The sequence below is a fragment of the Capsicum annuum genome, chromosome 7, assembly GCF_002878395.1.
Source record: "Capsicum annuum cultivar UCD-10X-F1 chromosome 7, UCD10Xv1.1, whole genome shotgun sequence".
Lineage (NCBI taxonomy): Eukaryota > Viridiplantae > Streptophyta > Magnoliopsida > Solanales > Solanaceae > Capsicum > Capsicum annuum.
In genome coordinates, this window is record NC_061117.1 from 33471733 (window position 1) to 33493625 (window position 21893).

Sequence of the window (21893 nt, forward strand, 5' to 3'; positions counted from 1 at the left end):
TGGGTCATTGCTTACATAAATAAAATTTACAATGTCAGTATTTGCAATTACAGCTACAATTGGTTGATTTGCTCTCTGTCAAAAGCTTGAAAGAGTTAACCATGAAAAGGAAAACATTTTTCCTATACCCTGAAATGCTACCAATTTATCAATGGTATTAATGGGGCTGGACCCCACACTATTGAAGGAAGAAGAGATTAAAACATTCATGCCAGCTTTTTGATTTATTTTTGACACACCTCTAGAATACCCAAAAATCTCTCTTTCAGTTGTAGTTAATTATAGGACTCAATTTGCAGGTGGCAACACTTCTCGAAAATTATGTTGCTTAATTGTTATAAAGATTAACTTTGAGGCACAAACTTTTTGTAAAAAATAAAAAAAAATCTTTCCCTATCCTTTTTGTATCTTGAATGTTCGTCCAATGTAAAATTTCTTACTTGGACTATCCACCTAAACAAGAAAGACTGTTATATATGCGTACAAAATGAGTAATGGAATTTGGTAAATAAATAAGATATTTATTATGAAGTATACTCTATATTGGCTAGCTATAACTTACTTCAACACAAGAAAAGCTTTACATTTGCTATTATTGTACCTAATTTTATTTTTCCTTATTAGTAATTTTAAAAAAACACATTGTCAAATGCCATTCCTTCAAAGAAATTTAGCTATGACCAAGTAAAATCTCCTTAACATAAGCTTGTAGATTCATAATGGATGAACCATTTTCATTCATAGCTTCCTTGGCGAAATCCCTCCATTTTCTAGCATTCTTTCTATATTCTTCTCCTTCTATCACAACATCTATATATCTCCCTAAGTCATCCTTTTCAACAATACCTTCATCGTTGGCACTAACTCGGACTCCTGTCTTCCAAACATCTTGAATGAGTTTAGCGTTACAACATTGATCATTCCAAAGTGGGCATGCCACAACAGGCACCACAGAAACTAAGGTTTCTAGAGTTGAATTCCATCCACATTGAGTTATAAAACAACCTATGGAAGGATGATGTAAGACTTCCACTTGCGAGCACCAACTTACTATTTTTCCTTGCTTTTCTAATTCCTCTTTGCACACCAACTTTTCCTCCATTTTTTCCCATTTACACCTTCTCTAGCCACCCACAAAAATGGCCCTCCACTTTTTATTAATGCTTGAGCTATTTCCTCCATTAGTTGATTTGGTATATCTGCGTAGCTACCAAATGCTATGTAAATAACTGATTCGTTAGGTGTTACATCCAACCAATCCATGTAATTTTTTGAAATCGGTCATAAATCGGTCCCAAAGAAGAATCAGAAGGATCCTTTCCTTCAAGAAAAACTGAAGGAATGGAAGGACCAATTCCCACCATGGTCACAATATTCTTCAAAACCTTAAGAGCATCAAATTCCAAAGCATCAAAAGTGTTCAATAGTACTCTTGGATTTTCTTCGCCATTTAATAATTGAATGTGGTCTTTGATTGATTGAAATGCCCCATCATTGTACTGTTAGTTTTTTTTTCCTGATTTTCTTACTATATTTAAGTTTTATTTTTTCTTAGAAGGAAAATGAAAGTTACCATAATTACTTTTACTTTTCCTGAAAGAAAAAAATATAATTTTTTTCCATTTGGCTAACCTCTTTCTTGGAGGAAAGGTTTTGGACATCTATAAATAGAAGATCCCCTTCTCATACCATAACACAATAGCATCCACAATGTAGTCGTTTAAAGAGTTTTGTTTAGGGGAGATTTTCTCTCTAATTGTTTTATGTTTTCTTTTATATTAGGTTTTTATATGTAGGCCAATTGGACAAACTATATAATCATCATATTTTTAGTATGTTTTTCTTTTCATCTGATTTATCGTCTCAATAGTTTGCAACTAATAGCTTCCGCATGACGCCCTCTCAATTTCGAACCCAACAAGTTGTATCAGAGCTTAAAGTTCAATGGTCCAATGGTGTGGTGAGACGAGATTAAGCAGGTTCAAAGCGGTTTTAAAATCAAGCTGCAACAATTTGGATGATAATGAAGATTTTTGTCCAACTGCATGTGGAGAACAAGTTTCAATCATATTTTCAACATTCCTTTTGCTGCATCTTTAAAAATAAAAATTAAATATTAATTTTTAACCCATTTTTAATCATAATAGTTTAAACTTTATTTTTAACCATGGCAAGCAGTAGTTATGAAGATTATATCAAGAACGAAGTTCATGAACGTGATATGAAGACAAGACGGATCAAGTGAAGAAAATCAAGCTAAAAAGGGGAGATTTGTTAGGATTTTTGCCCTGATTTTCTTACTATATTTAAGTTTTATTTTTTCTTAGAAGGAAAATAAAAGTTACCATAATTACTTTTACTTTTTTTGAAAGAAAAAAATATAATTCTTTTCCATATTTGGCTAACCTCTTTCTTGGAGGAAAGGTTTTGGACATCTATAAATAGAAGATCCCCTTCTCATACCATAACACAATAACATCCACAATGTAGTCGTTTAAATAGTTTTGTTTAGGGGAGATTTTCTCTCTAATAGTTTTATGTTTTCTTTTATATTAGGTTTTTATATGTAGGCGAATTGGCCAAACTATATAATCATCATGTTTTTAGTATGTTTTTCTTTTCATCTGATTTATCATCTCAATAGTTTGCAACTAATAGCTTTCGCATGACGCCCTCTCGATTTCGAAGCCAACATATACTTCACATTAGTGAAAAACAAAGGTAGGACAATTTTTGAAAGAGTTTGCATAGTCGGTGAAGTAATAATAATAGATATCCCAGACTGTGGCTGGTTGAATCCAAAAGAGCATTGATGGGATATGAATGCTCTTGGCCACTAACCCTACCCAAGCCATAAGGGTAGTGTAGATAATACGTGTGAAGGGACAGTTCGTTTTTGTATGCTTTGATACCAAACTTGTTATGTAATCGGACCCATAAGTTTTCACGGAATTATAAAACAAATGGTACTCATCAATAGACCCCTTGAAATTGCCATCATAGCCATCAGAAAAGGGAGCAAAGCTTAGCCCTCTTACAGTTGGGAGATTAGAGATGCGATTGAAAGCTGATAGGCTAGTACAATAGGTGACTTGTACTCCTAAATTGACTAATTTCTTGGCAAATTGAAGGCATGGATTTATGTGACCAGAGGCGGAGCCACCCTTCTTTGGGAGTTCGTCGGAATCTCATTCAACGGAAAAATATATTATTTATACATGATTAAAATTAATTTTATGTGGTTATAGTAGATGCTGAACCCCCTTCTTAAGCAAACTGAAACAACAGGTTGTATTCCTTTATTGCCTTAGCTTTTAGAGTTTTTATATATATATATAAAATGAAATAATCATGAACATGATGACCAAATGACAAAATAATGCATTTTTATTCACTTAATTTTTTGTTTTAAAGTGACATAGCTACCAACTCTTGTTACATAATGACTCATATATTGTAGATGATATTAATATATATACAACATGAAGTGTCAAGAAATATGCCAAAACCAAAACGTTCCATGTTAATTATATTTTAAAGCACGTTTGTTTGTAACTTGTAAGTGCTTGAATTTGGAATCTTTTCACATAATACGAGATTACTCATGCTTTGTTCAATTGGCCATCTGCTCGACACGTGATATAAATAGTAGGAAAAAAGGCAAAATACATAAACGGACTTCTAAATTTTTTGACCTTTTTTATATTGGCACCTCAATTAGGTCATGCACCTATTCAATCCTTTAGTCATTCATATACTATGCAAATTAAGTACAAATTACACAATTTCAAATTAAATTTGACACTTAAAAGTCACTTGTCATGACATGAAAATTATAACCAATCATAAAATTACATGTCATAAAAAAAAGAAATTTTCAAAAATCAGGAGTTTTTTAAAAAAGCAAACAATTTCATTTTTGTCATCTTCTTCATTTAGTCTTTATCTATTTTTCACCATTGAAATACTCAATTTCTTCATTCTCCCTCTTATTTCATTATCATCATATTTTTCCTTACATATGTCGTATTATTTTTGCCCTACTTCTCAATACAATTTTTACTGAGAAGAATAAAAAGAACCTCATCTTCAGTCCTCCATTTTTCACCTGACCAACACCCAATAACCATTAGAGGAAAAAAAAGGTTGGGAGCGAGGTGTTCAGCTTAATTTCGGGTGGTCAGAAACCACGAGACGCCATTGCATGAGCTATATGAAAATTCAAAAATATTATTACTAAATCGAGGCTACCAGTGCACTTGCTGCAGAATCTGAAAGGATAATCCAAATAGACAAGTCTCCTCCCACAATTCCTTTTAAAATATAGTAATGTAAAAACAAACAACAATAATAAAAAAGTTATTAGAGACCCACACGATTTGGATTTTTTGGCGAAAGTTTCGCCAAAATACGTCATCCCAACGCAACTAGCTACCCCTCCCTAATTTCTATCTTAATTATACACACAATGTTTGATTTTGATGTTGCATTCCTACACAAGAACTCAAATTTTCGATATTGAATTTGATGATTTGAAAAATTTTAATCTTGAATTGATAAAATAAAAAAAATAAAAAAAATAAGAGTAAATTATGTTTTTTCACTCTCTTACTGGAGAGTGTATTACACATGCCATGTCATATTAACAATGTATTTAATTGACACACTTTTTAACGTATTTAAGAGTTCAATAGATACATGAACTAATTGGGGTGCTAATACGAAAAAAATCAAAAAATCCAAGAACTTGTCTATGTATTTTTCCCGAAAAAAGATCAAAACAAGGACACAAATTAAATAGAGCTTAGGGATTTAAAAAGCTTAGAATTTGAGAATAATTCAAATGCGTTGGAAGTGTAGAAGAACGGGGGATAATTATGGTCGAATATTTTTGGTGATATAGTTTATAGAACAGCCAATGAAGAAACTGTTTTGTATATTTAAATTAAATATACATATTTATACATATTAGTCTGTATAAACGTGCTTTGCATGTTATCCCCTATCACCTTCAATCATCACAAAACTATTAGTTAATTATAAGTAATAACAATATGAACTTATTTTATGAGGTACAAAAATATACCCTTGATCTTGGCATTAGATCCCGACCTCAACTTGGTCCCAACTCTTGACCCCGACTCGACAAACGATTTGAGATCCTAATTCTTGATTCGAAGTGGGACCAAATTTGTACCATAACTCTTGATTCAACTCCAAATCCTGAAGCCCAAATCTCGACTCTCAACCCTGAATCATACGCGAGGCCCTAGATTGGGATCCAACTTCAATATGGAACCCGAAGATGGACTTGACCTAGATCCCCAAACTTGATAGGAGACAAGAGATTTTGTCCTGGGAGGCTTGACCTCGACTTGAGATCCAACTCCTGATTTTTGATTCTGTTATGTTCTTAAATTTAAGGAAAATAAGTATATTAAAAATATTTCAAATACATTTAATCCAACCAATTAATAAAATCGAAAACATTCTCCGAAATATTTTTATTGTATATAACACCCTTAATGGTAAATGTAGTTTGGAGTTAAGCTTTATATTCAAATAATCTTCTTAAACATCATATTATAATGTAGGATTTTAGTTATTTAATTTTAAATTATTTTACATAGTAATCGCTTTGTATTGTATCATCAATTTCAGGGATGTTCATGGTTCGATTTGGATCAATTTTAATTAAAATCATAACCAAACTAATTAAGCCAATTTTTAAAATTCTTAAACCAAATCAAATAAAAACCACCAATTTGGTTCTTGTCGGTTTTGGTTTGGTTTAGTTTGATTTTTTGATTTATGATTAGCTAAGAATTAATCACAATAATAAAAAAATGGGATATGAGACAACTATTTTAAATAATTGTTAGGAGTCAATGTATTTTCCTCTACTATCGCAGGATGAATGTATATGGATCTTTTATTTGACACGACTAAAATCTGGACCTTGTCGTAATGGACATCTCAAGTCCAACCACGATCGGAGACCACCCCCATTGCCCAACCCAAATGAAATACCCTGGGTTTTGACCTTTAGAGAATTTCTTAGAATTCTGTTCTTTGGATCCAATACGACTCATGCGTACGAGCCGTATGTTGGGTTTTGAATGGTATAGTCCAGTCGTATGCTATCCAGTGTTGGTTGGTGGGATGAATTTTTGTCACTAGAATGGGTACGACTTGGTGGTATGAGTCGTATGATCGGATACGAATTGTTTGGTTCCTTAGCTTAACCTTAGACTTGATAACTTAAGTTGTATCTGAGTACGAGTGGCTCACCAGGATCCATAAGCCATGGTATGAGTCGTACCCCAGACTCGTATGGTGGACAGTGTTTAAAACTTTTGTGATTACATCTTGCTAAGAATACGGGTGAAGGGTGCGGATCGTATGCTGTCAATATGAATTGGGTAGGATGAGTCATACACTCGACAATTTTAGGTTCAAGGGTTAAGGTTTAGGATACGAGTGATGGGTACCACTCGTATCGAAGGGTATGACTCGAGAGAGTTAGTTGTACCCCTGTGATGGGATTTTGTACAACTTAAGTGGCGTATTCTGAATATTTTCTCACTTACCCTAATAAGGTCCCACGAATTCTAACCCACTTGGGATGCTATTTACCCTATTATTCTATTCATTAACACTTAGAAACTCTTCTTAAACACTCTATAATTCTCTCAAAATTTTTGGGCAAGGAAGCTAGGGTTTCAACTAGAGGAATAAATTGGGGATCTTGTTGGTGATGTCTACTTTGTCAATTAAGGCACGTTCTCTACCCTCATTGTTAGTTCTAATTAAATGCATGGTTTTATAAAATGTTTTTATGATTTCATTATTGTATGATTTTGGGGTTTTAAATATGATTTGGGGGTTTTGGTTATAAATGCTTGGTTATGGTTTCTCCATGTGTTTAATTATGCTTTTATGTGCATTAATGGTGGTTTTGGATAATTGGTTGCATGGGAATAGTTCTTTGGTAATGGACTTTGGTTTTTGCAAATACTATGCCCCCAATGTGTTTGATAAAATACCTTTAACAATGTTTCTACTATAATATTTGTTTTTCAATGCAACTTATGCATGATTTAAACTTGCTAATGGAACCCTAAATGATATAAATAGTTTAAATGGTTTTAAATGGATTGGAAAGACCTTGGCGGCCATGGTTTTGGTTAATTGGAAGTCATGAAGGGTACATGGAATCCCTTAAACCTATATATGGTTAGCTATGGATAAAACTTACAAGTATAGTCGGTATGATGATACCATTACTAATGGCATAGGTTAATAAATAGTAAATGGATTGATTGGTTGCTTGGTAATAGTTTTAATTAGATAATAATGGCTGGGTTTGTAGCAAAGCCGTGGAAGGTGGAGGTCCTAGGGGGGACCAAAACTGGAACCTCATATTTGTCGATGTGAGATTTGGTCTTGGTGACCATGTGCATAATGTCACACTTTATATTTGGGGGATGTACTGGTCTTTCCTGGTCGTGCGGCTACATACATAGGGGCCCTTTTATTAGGGGGAGATGAACCCACATAGCCAGTGGGTGGTTTAGAATGACAAAGCTACACAACCCAGGTAAAGGTTTTAATAGCATGCTAAACTCGATTCCCATTTTCAACATGGATATATATACACATATATATATGTATATATATACACACATATATATATGTATATATATACACACATATATATCCTTATCATGAGTTCATGCTTGCGTTTACTCACTAACCCATCTTCACGCGTTTGTATACCTACACTATGTAGGAATTGGCCGATCTAATCCTTCTATATAGTGATTGACTGGGGGACAACTATTGGATTGAAGTGGTGAGCTTCTATCTTTTTGAAAGGCTCCATTTCATGTTATGGATATTCTTAGACATTTTGATTTAATTCTAGATAATGGTTTTTGCTATGGTTGGGGGCATGTCCCCACCAGATATTCTTACTCTTTTGGCTAAAGGCTTTATATGGTACTACTATAGGTTGGAATGAGTAGGATCGATAGTGGTGTCAGCCTTAATATTGACATTGATATTAGGGCTGACATCATTGGATATAATTTGTCACTGTTCTATTGTATTTTATTTTGGGATTAATCATATTATGTTTTGGAACTCATTTGTTTATGGCCTTTGGTACGGTATTGGTTCGATTAGTACGGTTTAGTGAACGGGAAGACTTAGTAAGACTGGACTAGGAATAGACATATCCCAAAGTCAGTCCTTATCCAGTTATGCTATCTTATTATATTTTTGGTATTCAGCCAACTCAAGGTACACTAATGGTGGTTGGGTTGGGTAACAGGGGGTGGTCCTTGGTCCTGGATGGACTTGGGATGCCCATTACGACAAGGCCCTTGGTCGGGTTGTGTGAAGTTGGTATTAGAGCTTTAGGTTAATGGTCAATTGGGAGTCCATAAAGCTTCGTCGAGTAGAGACTCTTTTAGTGGTGTATAGTGCGCCACACTCGTTAGAGAGATGCTACAAGGCATTTACGAATATTTTACTTTCTTGGTATTCTATTTTCAAGCTTGGAGTCTAAGTCCTGGAAGTCTTCTCTAATCCTTGTTGTTCACTTTTCAGATCATTCTTTGATGATATGGAACACAAGGAAACTCTGCAGTCCCATCTAGGGACAATGTTGATAGGGTACATCTTACGTTTGGATTTCATCTTTGATCTCAAGGTCCTATTCCCGATAGTTTCACAGTTTCTCTGATTTCATACTACTGCTAAATTGGTTACTACTCAGGTTGAGCAGGATTCGTCTAGTGGGTTGTTTGTTGAGGCCACAAGGGTTGGTCAGTTTATGAAACTGAATCCTCCTACTTTTACTGGTGTAGAGGTAAAGGAGGATCCTCAGGGTTTTTTGGATGAGATGGAGAAGATATTCAGGGTGATGTAGGCTACTAATGTGAAAGGTCTAAACCTTACAACTTGTCAGCTCAAGGATGTTGCATACCAATAGTACGAAGAGTGTGATAGAGATCGAGCTGAAGTAGAGGAGATGTCCTTATGGGATGCCTTTTCTGGTACTTTTCTGGATCGTTTTTCCCTTAAAAGTTGAGAGAAGACAAAATAGAGGAGTTTGTGAATCTTTAGTAAGGAAGAATGTTTATTAAGGAATATGCCTTAAAGTTTTATCAGCTATCAAGATATGCTCTTGATTTGGTAGATGACACGAGAGAGAGAATGAGAAAGTTTGCTTTTGGGTTGAATCGGTATTTGATCTTGGAAAGTAAATCTATCTTGCTAATTACAAATATGGACATTTCTAGGTTGATTGTTCATATGGAGCTGGTAGAGGATGAGAAATGGAAATGGGTGGAGTTTAGAGATCTGTAGGGTAAGAGGAATAGGTTTTCTGACCAAGGATGTGTTCAGCCGCAATGTGGTCGGGATGAAGGTAAATGGCTCAAATAGAAGTAAGGGAGTTCTGGATCCTTCTCTATTGCTAGTGATTCTTAATTAAAGTAGTTGAGTGACAAGCATCATCAAGGTGGTAAAAATTTTTAGGCACCGAGTGTCCAATCTCAGGCAAGTTGGGTTCAATCAATTTCTTCTTGCCCTCCTTGTCGGTTCTGTAGTCGTTCTCATTGGGGTTATTGCAATAAAGAGAGGTAAAAATGCTTCAAGTGTGGCCAGCCAGGCCATCAGCTCAGGGATTTTCTGGTTAATAAGGTTGCTACGGGAGAAAATAAAGTACTAGTGGCTTCATCTTCTGCTCCTGTACCCGATAGTACTGTGTCTACTTCTGTTATTGCTCCTAGTTATAGTGTTGGCTAAAATAGGTTGTATGCTTTGGTGTCCCTATAAGAATCTGAGGCATCACCTAATATTATTACTGGTACATTACAACTCTTTTCTCTTGACGTGTTTTATCAGCTTGATCTGAGGTCCACTTTTTCTTATGTGACCCCATTTATGTCTGTATGTATTGGTTTTGATCTTGAGGTTGTTTTAGATCTTTTTTCTATTTCTACCCCTATAGGTGACTTGGTTATTGTTGAGTGAGTCTATAAGGTGTGTGTGATAACTATTAGTGGTAGACAAACTTTGGTGGATTTGTTTGAACTTGATATGGTGGATTTTGATGTTATTCTGGGGATGGATTAGTTACACTCTTATTAAGCGTCCTTGGATTGTCGGACCCATAATGTTGTCTTTAGGTTCTCTAATGAATCGATTATACTGTGGGAGGGTGGTTCCCTAGCTCCTACGGGGAGATTTATTGCTTATATTAGATTTTAGAGGTTAATAGCTAAAGGTTGTCTTTATCACTTGGTCTGGGTTAAAGATTCTAACTCAAAAGGTCCTTCTTTAAAGTTAGTTCCAATGGTAAATGAGTTTCCTGAAGTTTTTTCGAATATCCTCCTGTTGTTCCTCTAGATAGAGAAATAGAGTTTGGTATTGATTTTGTTTCGGACACTCGTCCAATATCTATTCCATCTTATAAAATGGCTCTGGCTTAGTTGAGAGAACTCAAGGAGAAACTTAAAGATCATCTAGATAAGGGGTTTATTCTTCCTAGTGTGTCCCCGTAGACTGCATCGGTGTTGTTCGTATGCAAGAAGGATGGTTCCTTTTAGATGTGTATTGAGTACAGACAGTTGAATAAAGTGACAGTTAAGAACAGGTATTCTCCCCCAAGGATAGATGATCTGTTTGATCAATTGCAAGGTGCCCAAGTTTTTTCTAAGATAGATCTTCAGTCTAGGTATCATCAGCTAAAGTTTAGGGAGGAGGATATCCCTAAGACAGCTTTTCATACTCGGTATGGGCACTTTGTGTTTTTGGTAATGTCGTTTGGATTGACTAATGCCCCAACGACATTTATGGATTTGATGGACAGGGTTTTCAGGTAGTTCTCGGATCTCTTCATCATTATGTTTATTGATGACATTCTGGTTAATTCCAAAAGTGAGGTAGATCATGCTAATCACCTTCGTGTGGTATTGAAGACCTTGAAGCAACAACAATTGTATGCCATGTTCTCTAAGTTAGAGTTTTGGTTGAACGCTGTGACCTTTCTTGGTCATATTATTTCTAGCAAGGGGATCATGGTGGATCCACAAAAGGTGGTTGTGGTTAAGAGGTGGCCTAGATACACAACTCCAATCGACACTCTGAGTTTCTTGAGCTTGGATGGGTATTATAGGCGGTTTATGGAATGCTTTTCATCGATAGTTGTTCTTTTGACTTAGTTGAATCAAAGAAGATTAAGTTTTCTTGGTTGGATGCTTGTGAGAGGAGGTTTGAGAAGTTAAAAGATAAGCTAACTTCGGCTCTAATTCTGACCTTACCAAAAGGCAATGATGGGTTCATGGTCTATTGTAATGCATCTCAATTAGGTTTTGGCTGTGTTTTGATACAATATGGGAAGGTGATTGCCTATGCTTCTAGGAATTTGAAGGTATATGAGAGGAACTATCCTACTTACCATTTGGAGCTATTAACGATTGTGTTTGCCTTGAAAATATGGTAGCATTATTTGTATGGTGTACACGCAGATATATTTTTTGATCATAAGAGTCTACAGTATGTGTACACTCAGAAGGAGCTCAATCTTAGGCAGAGAAGATGGCTGGAACTTCTCAAGGACTATGATATGAGTCTTCACTATCACCCAAGTAAGGCTAACATCATTACTGACGCTCTTAGTAGGTTGTCCATCGGAAGTTTAGCTCATGTGGAGAAAGGAAAGCGGGAGTTGGTGAAGGATATTCACTACTTGGATAATCTTAGAGTTTGCCTCTTGGACTCCAAGGATAGAGGTATAATGGTACAAGAAGTAGTTCGATCATCTCTTGGTGCAGAGATCAAGGAAAAGTAAGTACTGGATCCTATCTTGATGAAAATCTAGGGTGATGTTGGTGGAAAAAAGGTGATGGTTTTTGAGATCAATGGTGATGGTACTTTACAATACCAAGGGAGGTTGTGCGTTCCTGATGTCGATGATTTGCGACAATGGATATTGGCTGAGAGGCATGAGTTACGCTATGTTGTTCATCCCAGTTCCATAAAGATATATCATGATCTCAAGGAGATGTATTGGTGGAATGGTATGAAGAGAGATATGGCTGATTTTATGGCCTTCTTGGTATGCCAACAAATTAAAGTCAAGCATATAAGGCGTGGTGGGTTGTATCAAGATTTTGTTTGGCCCGAATGGAAATGGGAGGTAATTAATATGAATTTTGTTACTAGTCTTCCTCGATCTAGAAATTAATATGATTTGATTTGGGTCATCGTGGATAGGATGACAAAGTCTGCTCAATTCTTACGGCGGAGGATTATTCAAAGTTATATCTTCAGGAGATTGTGAAGCTGCATGGGGTACCTATTTTGATTATTTATGATCATGGAACGTAGTTTACGTCTTACTTCTGGTAGTCTTTCCAAAAAGGGTTGGGGACTAAGGTGAGTTTGATTACTGCTTTCCATCTGTAGACGGATGGGTAAGTAGAGAGAACAATTCAGATGTTGGAGGATATGCTTCAGGCTTGTGTGATTGATTATGGTGGAAATTGGGTTGAGCATCTTACTTTGGCTGAGTTTGCTTACAACAATAGCTATCATTCTAGTATTAGTAAGGATCCTTTTTAGGCATTGTATAGTAGGAGGTGTAGATCTTCTATTGGGTGGTTTGAGCTTGGGGAGGTAGACATATTTGGTCCTAACTTGGTTTACCAGGCTATGGAGAAGGTGAAGGTGATTCGAGATAGGATTAAGGCTGACCAAAGTCACAAAAATTCCTATGCGGAACTTAGCCATAGAGACTTGGAGTTTGAGGTTGGGAATAATGTTTTTCTCTAGGTATCTCCCATGAAGGGAGTTGTGCAGTTTGGTAAAAAAATGAAGCTTATTCCCCGATATGTTGGTCCTTATGAGATTGTGCGGAGGGTTAGGAATGTTGCTTACAAGTTGGAAGTACCTTCTATTTTGATCTCGGTTCATCTGGTATTTTATGTCTCCATGTTGAAAAAGTGCCTTGGTGATCCTTCTTCGATTGTTCCTTTAGAGGGGTTGGGTATCTCGGACTCTCTGTCTTATGAAGAGGTCCCAATTGAGATCTTGGATAGTCAGGTTTGTCGGTTGTGAACCAAGGATGTGGCTTTGGTTATGGTTCTGTGGAGGAACCATAAGGTGGAAGAAACTACATGGAAAGCAGAAGAGGACATGAAGTCCAAGAATCTGCATCTATTTTCTGCTCTTGGGATTCATGCGGAAGGTATGTGTCTTCAACACATCTTTATTTTATGAGTTTGTTAAAGGAAAGATTAACATCTTTGCATTTTTTTTTCAAACTTTGTTAAGGATTGGAAATATATTTGATAATGCAAATTACTCGTGCATGTGGTTACCCCTACCTTGTCCATCATTTGGGGATGAATGTTCCTAGTGGGGGAGACTGAAACACCCTAGGTTTTGACGCTTAAAAAATTTCCAGGAATTTTGGTCTCTGGACCCATTACGACTCATGGGTACGAGCCATACGTTGGGGGTACAAATGGTATGATCCAGTTGCATGCTGACCAATGTTGGCTGGTGGGATGGATTTTGGTCACTGAAATGGGTACGACTTGGTGGTACGAGTCGTATGATCGAATACAGATCATTTGGTTCCTTATCTTAACCTCAGACTAGATACCTTAAGTTTGATCTGAGTATGAGTGGCTCACTAGGATCTGTAAGCCAGGGTACGAGTCATACCCAAAACTTGTAGGGTGGACAGGGTTCAAACCTTCTGTGATTCTATCTTTCCAGGGATATGGGTGAAGGGCATGAATCGTATGTTTTTAATAAGACTTGGGTAGGATGAGTCCTACATTGGACTGTGTTGGGTCAAAGGGTTAAAGCTTATGATAAGAGTGATGGGTACCACTCGTATCAAAGAGTACGACTCGTGAGGGTCATTCGTACCCCTGTGGTGGAGTTTTGTGCAACATAAGTGGGGGTATTCTGTACATTTCCCCACTTATCCTAATAAGTTCCCACAAATTCTAACTTACTTAGGAGACTATTTACCCTATTATTCTATTCATTAACACTTGAAAACTCTTAGACTATTTACCCTATTATTCTATTCATTAACACTTGAAAACTCTTTCTAAATGCTATAATTCTCTCAAAAGCTTTTGGGCAAGGAAGCAATGGTTTCAACTAGAGAACTAAATTAGGGATCTTGTTGGTGGTTTATCTCCGTATACTTTGTCAATTAAGGCATGTTCTCTCCCACATTGTTACTTCTAATTAAAGGCATGGTTTTATACAATGTTTTTCTGATTTCAGTGTTGTATGATTTTGGGTTTTCTTAATATGATTCAAGGGTTTTGGTTATAAATGCTTGATTATGATTTTCCCATGTTTTAATTATGTTTTTATGTGCATTAATGGTGGTTTTGGATAATTGGTTGCATGGGAATGGTTCTTTAGTAATGGACTTTGGGTTTTTAAAATACTATGCCCCTAATGTGTTTGATAAAATGCCTTAAACAATGTTTCCACTATAATATTGGTTTTTCAATGTAACTTATGAATGGTTTAAACTTGGAAAAGGAACCCTAAATGATATGAATGTTTAAAATGTTTAAAATGGTTTTAGTTAATTAGAAGTCATAAAGGGTACATAGAGTCCCTTAAACCTATATATGGTTGGGTATGGACAAAACTTGCAAGTATAGGTTTTATGATACCACTACTAATGGACTTGGTTAATAAATGGTAAATAGATTTGTTGGTTGCTTGGTAATGGTTTTAATTGAGAAATAATGGAGGGGTACCATGGAAGGTAGAGGTCTTGGGGGGGCCCAAAACTGGAAACTCATATCTGCCGATGTGAGGTTTGGTCTTTGTGACCGTGTGGGGGATGTCACACATTCCCTTATCATGCGGCTACACGCTTTGGGGCCCTTTCAAAAAGGGGATCTGAACCCATATAACCCGTGGGTGGTTTAGGACGGCAAAGCTACACAAGCCAGGTAAAGGTTTTAATGGCATGCTAAACACGGTTTCCTTTCCCAACATGGATATATATATATATATATGTATGTATGGTTTGAGTGCATATGGATGGATTTACTTGGTTTTATAAATGACATTATTTTATCCTTATTTACAGTTCATGCTAGCGTTCACCCGCTAACCAGTCTCCGGGCGGCTGTATACCCACGCTATGCAGAAACTGAATATTCTACTCCTTCTACATAGTGATTGACTCGGGGACAACTGTTGGATTAATGTGGTGATATTTCATATTTCCGAAAGGCTCCATTTCATGTTATGGATATTCTTGGACATTTTGATTTTATTCTGGATAATGGTTTTAGCGATGGTTGGGGGCATGTCCCAACCGAATATTCTTACTCAATTGGATAGAGGCTTTGAGGTACTACTATGGGTTGGAATAGGCGGGATCGGTATTGGTGTCGGCCTTAATATTGGCATTGATATTAGGGCTGACATCATTGGACATAATTTCTCACTATTCTATCATATTTCACTTGGGAATAATCATATTAGGTTTTGGAACTCATTTAGTTATGGCCTGGTTTATGGCCCTCGGTCCAGTATTGGTTTGGATTAGTGGTTTGGTTAGTACAGCTTGGTGGATGGGATGACTTGGTTGGGCTGGTCTAGGAATAGACCTATCCCAAAGTCAGTCCTTGTCCGGTGATGCTATATTGTTATATGTTTGGTATTCAACCAACTCAAAGTACGCTTATGGTGGTTGGGTTGGATAAAAGAGGGTTGTCCTCGGTCCTGGAGGACGTAGGATGCCCATTACGACAAGGTCCCCGGTCGGGTTATGTTACCAATCAACCAACATATACTCTGAGTCGGATGAATTTCGAACATATAACAAGATGGATTATGTCTACAATTCAAGACTCTAGGGTTGGTCCATAACCATGACCTACCCAAGAAAGTCCATCCCTGCAACCATCCAATACCCAACCATTAACCAAGTACCAAGCCAAAGCCATAAACAAAAACAATAACCAAGTTCCTGTTCATAACATAATATAAGAGGATAGAACAATCATAAATTTAACTAAACGGTATCAGCCCCAATACCAATGCCAATACTAAGGCTGATACCTCTACCGATACCGCCCATTCCAACCCATAGTAGTTCTACAAAGCCTCTAACAGAAAGAAAAAAAACATCTAGGGGGACATGCCCCCAACCATAGCCAAAACTAATATCCATAAAAAATCCGAAGTATGTAAAGATGTCCATTATATGAAATAGAGCCTTCCGGAGTATGAAATCTCACCACTTTAATCCAATATTTGATCTAGAATCCATTCACTAATCAAGAAGAATCGGATGGTCGATTCCTATATCGCGTGGGGATACGACCACCTGAAGACGGGTTAGAGGGTGAACGCTAGCAAGTACTCAAAATAAGGATAAAGTAATTCCACCCTTTAAAACCAAGAAAACCAATCATGCACAAGTATCCATACATATATACATATATAAACCATGCCAGGAAAGGAAAGCAAATTTAGCATGCATTTAAAACCATTAACCTGGGTATGTGTAGCTTAATCATCCTAGAACCACCCACAGGCTATATGGCTCCAGTGTAACCCCCTAAATGGGTCCCGATACGTGTAGCCGCACGAACTAGATATACCGTAAGAGTAGGGTATTTCCAAGTATGCTTCGCTCCCTATGATACATATATAGAAGTGTATCTTAGGGAATTCCCATGTACCCTATATGATCATCATGACCAATCCTCATGTCGGCAAATATGAGTTTCCAGTATCCGTCGATTGGACTCACAATTTCATGGTTAGCTATCACACCTTGTCATTATTGCCCAATTAAAACCGTTTCCACATAACCACACCACTATTCCATTTTTTATTAACCAAGTCTATAAGTAGTGGTATCGTCATACCGACTATAGCTTGCAAGCAATATCCTTATCCAACCTTTTAGAGAACAAGGGATTCTTATGTACCCATAGATTACATTATTTAATAGCTTGGGGGATTCCCATATACCTTGGTACTGTAAGGTACCATCACAACCAATCTTAAATACCATCACCTTTTTCCCACCAATATCGTCTTTGATTTTCATCAAAATAGGATCTAGCATTTGCTTCTCCTTGATCTTTGCACCAAGAGACAACCGAACCACTTCCTGTACCATCATACTACCATTTTCAGAGTATAGAAGATAGACCCCAAGATTAGCCAAGCAGTGAATATCCTTAACAAACACCCATTTCTCTTTTTCCACATGAGCCAACCTCCCCATGGATAACCTTATATGAGCATCAACATCCACGTTAGCTTTACCTGAGTGGTAGTGAAGACTCATATCATAATCCTTGAGGAGCTCCAACTAAATTCTTAGCCTGAGATTGAGCTCCTTCTGAGTGAACAAGTACTGTAGACTCTTATGATCAGAAAAGATGTCCACGTGCACTCCATATAAGTAATGCTGCCAGAATTTCAGTGGAAAAACCACTGCTAAAACATCCAAATCATGAGTAGGATAATTCCTCTCATGTTCTTTCAACTTCTTCGAAGCATAGGCAATCACCTTCCTATGCTACATCAAAATGCAACCAAGTCCCATCCGGGATGCATCACAATAAACCACAAATCCCTCAGTGCTCTCAAGCAATGTCAAAATCGGAGCCGAAGTTAGCTTATACTTAAGCTTCTCAAAACTACCTTCACAAGCATTTGACCAAGAAAACTTTACCTTCTTCTGAGTCAACTTAATCAATGGGGCAGCTATCATCGAGAAACTTTCCACGAACTGCCTATAATACCCAGCTAAATCCAAGAAGCTCCAAATATCGATTGGTTTCGTGGGTCTAGGACACCTTTTAACCAGATAAACCTTCTATGGATCCACCATGATTCCATCATTAGAAATAATATGACCAAGGAAGGTTACAAAGTTCAACGAAAACTTACATTTTGAGAATTCGGCATACAACTGCTGCTTCTTTAAGGTCTGCAACACCACACGGAGGTGTTGGTATAATACACCTCACTTTCAGAATACACTAGGATGTCATCAGTCAATACGCTGATAAAAAATCCAGAAACAGCCTAAAAACCTTGTTCATTAAATCTATAAACGCTGTCGGAGCATTGGTCAACCCAAATGACATTACCAAGAACTTAAAGTTCCCATACCGAGTTTGTAAATCCATCTTAGGGATATCTACCTCCCTAATCTTATGCTTATGATACCTCGATCTAAGATCAATCTTGGAAAAGAATTTGGTACCTTACAACTGATCAAACAAGTAATCTATCCTTGGAAAAGAATATTTGTTCTTAACCTTTACCTTATTCAACTCCCTATAGTCAATGCTCATCCGAAGGGAACCATCCTTCTTTCACACAAATAAAGTTCGTGCACCCCATGGGGATACACTTGGATGGATAAAACCCTTATCCAAAAAATCCTTAAGTTGCTCCTTGAGTTCCCTCAACTCAATCGGATCCATTCTATACGGAGGAATAAATATTGGATGAGTGTCCGGAACCAAATCAATACCAAACTCAACCTCCTTATCTGAAGGAACACAAGGAATATTATCTGGAAAGACTATGAGAAATTCATTCACCACAGGAACCAAATAAAAAAAAGGACCTTTCGAGTTAGAATATTTAACCCAGGCCATATGGTAAGGACACACTTTAAAGATCAATCTATGAGCCCTAAGATATGAAATAAAATTCCCCTTAGGGGAGAAGGAATCACCCCTCTTTCAATAACCGATTCACCAGGGAACTTAAAGACAACCTTATGGGTCCGATGATCTAAGGATGAATAACACAAATATACCCAATCCATACCCAGAATAATATCGAAATCCAACATATCCAGTTAAAACAAATTGACCAAGGTTTCCTTACTACCAACTGATACCACACATCCCTTATAGACTCTTTTAGCAATCACAGAGCCATGTACCAGGGTAGAAATAGAAAAAGGATCCAAAATAACCTCGGGATCAAAAATAAAATACACAGCCACATATAGGATCACATAAAATAGAGTGGACCCCGGATCAAGCAAGCAATACATATCATGTAAAAAGAGTTGTAACATGCCATTCACGATACAGGCGATGCCTTAGAATCCTGTCGGGTAGCAAGAGCATATAATCTATTCTGGCCTATGCCGGTACCAGTAGTAGACACAGATGTAGAAGCAATACATTTTTGTGCAGGAGCTGATGAAAAAGCATCTGGAATCTTATTCGCTCCCAAATCAACCTTACCAACTGGACAATTCCAAAGCATATGGAATGGTTGGTCACATTTGAAGCATCTGTTCCTCCCCTAATCATAGAAACCCCTATGCAACCGACCACAGAACCTACAAGTTAGACACGATAAAGCTGACTGTATCCCATTCGCTTGAGATTAGGCAACCTATGCCCTAAAATCACCGCCATCCTATTGACGCCTACTACCCAAAGTCTTTAGGTAAGAAGCACTAGCTGTGGAGAAAGAACCAGAGCTCCCCCACTTTTTCTTTAGCCACTTACCACCACCTTAATCAGAGAACCTGAATTTCTTACCCTGTCATTCCCCTATCCCAGCCTACTTTTTCTTTTCCTCCTCCACTTATTTCATATGAACAGTCAACCTAGAGATATCTATGTCCTTGATCAGCAATTCAGTCTTGCTTTCAAGGATTAACTCTCGAGACAATCCTGAGAAAAACTTTCACTTCCTGGCCTTCATATCAGCCACCAATTCTAGAGCATACCTTGATAACTGATGAAAATTCAAGACATATTCCTTGACCGATATCTTCCCCTACCTCAAATTGATATACTTCTCCACTTTCGCTTCCCTCAGCTTATGAGGAAAAAAATGGTCCAGAAATATATTGGAGAAAGTCTCCCATAAGGATGACTCCTAAATATCATCTCTTTCCTCATCCTATTCCTTGTACCATTGGAATGCAACATCCTTAAGCTAGTAAGGTATAATATCTACCCCTTTTACATTCGTGGCATGCATGATCCCAAATATCTTTTCCATATTATCCAAAAATCCTTGGGGATCCCTCTTTATCTTAACACCAGTAAAGGTGGGAGGACTCATCTTCATAAATTGTTCAACCCTTGTGACCCTAAACAATGGAATACCAGATGCACCCCACTCAGCCTGAGCAATAACTAACTGAGCTATAACATGAATTGATAGACGAAATTATGCATTAGTCACCTCACCCTGAGAAGGACTAGTAGCAATTGGTGGAATTCCAAAAATATTAGACTTAACACTTAGATCGAGTATAGATCCCTTGAGTAAAATATGTCCCCTCACTATTGTCCCCAATTGGGACAGAAGAATTTTCATGAGCTTTAGATTCTCGAGTCATGATCTAAAAAGCGAACAAACAGGAATTAGAAAGGACCTTAGACCTTGCATCTTAAAACAGAACACAATAAAGAGAAACATTTCTAAATTCCTTATAGCATCTCCCTTATGAGTGTGGCGCGCTACACACCCCTAAAACAGACTTTACTTGACACTGCTTTGTGAACTCCACATTGATTATAAACCTAAAGCGTTGATACCAACTTAACATGACTCAAACTATGACTTTGTTGTAATGGGCATCTCAAGTCTAACCAAGACTAGAAACCACCCCTGTTGCCTAACCCAACCAACCAACATATACCCTAAGTCAGATAAATTTCAAACATATAACAAAATGCGTATGTGTACAATTCCAGACTCTGGGATAGGTCTATAACTGTGACCAACTCAAGTAAGTCCAACCGTCCAATACCCAACTATTAACCAAGTACCAAGCCAAAGCCATAAACCAAAATAGTAACCAAGTTCCTATCCATAACATAATTTAAAAGGATGGAACAATCATAAATTTAACTAAAAGGTATCAGCCACAATGTCAATTCCAATACTAAGGCTGACACCACTACCGATCTCACCCATTCTAACCCATAGTAGTTCCACAAAGCCTCTAACCAAAAGAAAAACAATATCCGATCGGGACATGACCATAACCATAGCCAAAAGCAATATCCATAAGATATCCAATTTATGTAAATATGTCCATGATATGAAATGGAGCCTTGCAGAGTATGAAAGCTCACTATTTTAATCGAATAGTTGATCTCGAATTGATTCACTAAGCAGGAGGAGTAGGATGGATGGTTCCTTCATTATGCAGGGATAGAGCCGCTCGAAGAAGGGTTAGTGGGTGAACGCTAGCAAGTACTTAGGATAAGGATAATGTAATGCCAACCTTTAAACCAAGAAAACCAACTATGCACATATATCCATACATATATATATATATATATATATATATAACCTAAATAAAAAAAGAGAACCAGGTTTAGCATGCATTTAAAGCTATTAACCTGGGTATGTGTAGCTTAACTATCCTAGAACCATCCATGGGCTATATGGGTCAAGCGTAACCCCTTGAATGGGCCTGATGTATGTAGCCGTGCAAATCAGAGATACCATAGGAGTAGGGGATTCCTAACTACCGTTCGCTCTCCATGATTCATATATACATGTTTTACTTAGGAAATTCCCATGTACCCCATATGGTCATCATGACCAATCCTTATGTTGGAAAATATGAGTTTCCCATGCCTGTCCATTAGAATCACACCTTCATTGTTATCTATCACACCCGCTATTATTGCCTAATTAAAACCTTTTCCATATAACCAAACCACCATTCCATTTATTATTAACCAAGATTATAAGTAGTGGTATCATCATACCAACTATAGCTTGCAAAAAATATCCTTAGCCAACCTTTTAGAGAAGAAGGGATTCCCATGTACCCATAGATTGCATTATTTAGTTTC

At 37.1% G+C, this 21893-nt stretch overlaps 1 pseudogene; it reads right to left on the reverse strand.

Annotated features, from left to right (window-relative positions):
• Positions 1–670: 670 nt before the first annotated feature.
• LOC124885697 lies at positions 671–19326 on the reverse strand (annotated as a pseudogene).
• Positions 19327–21893: the final 2567 nt, after the last annotated feature.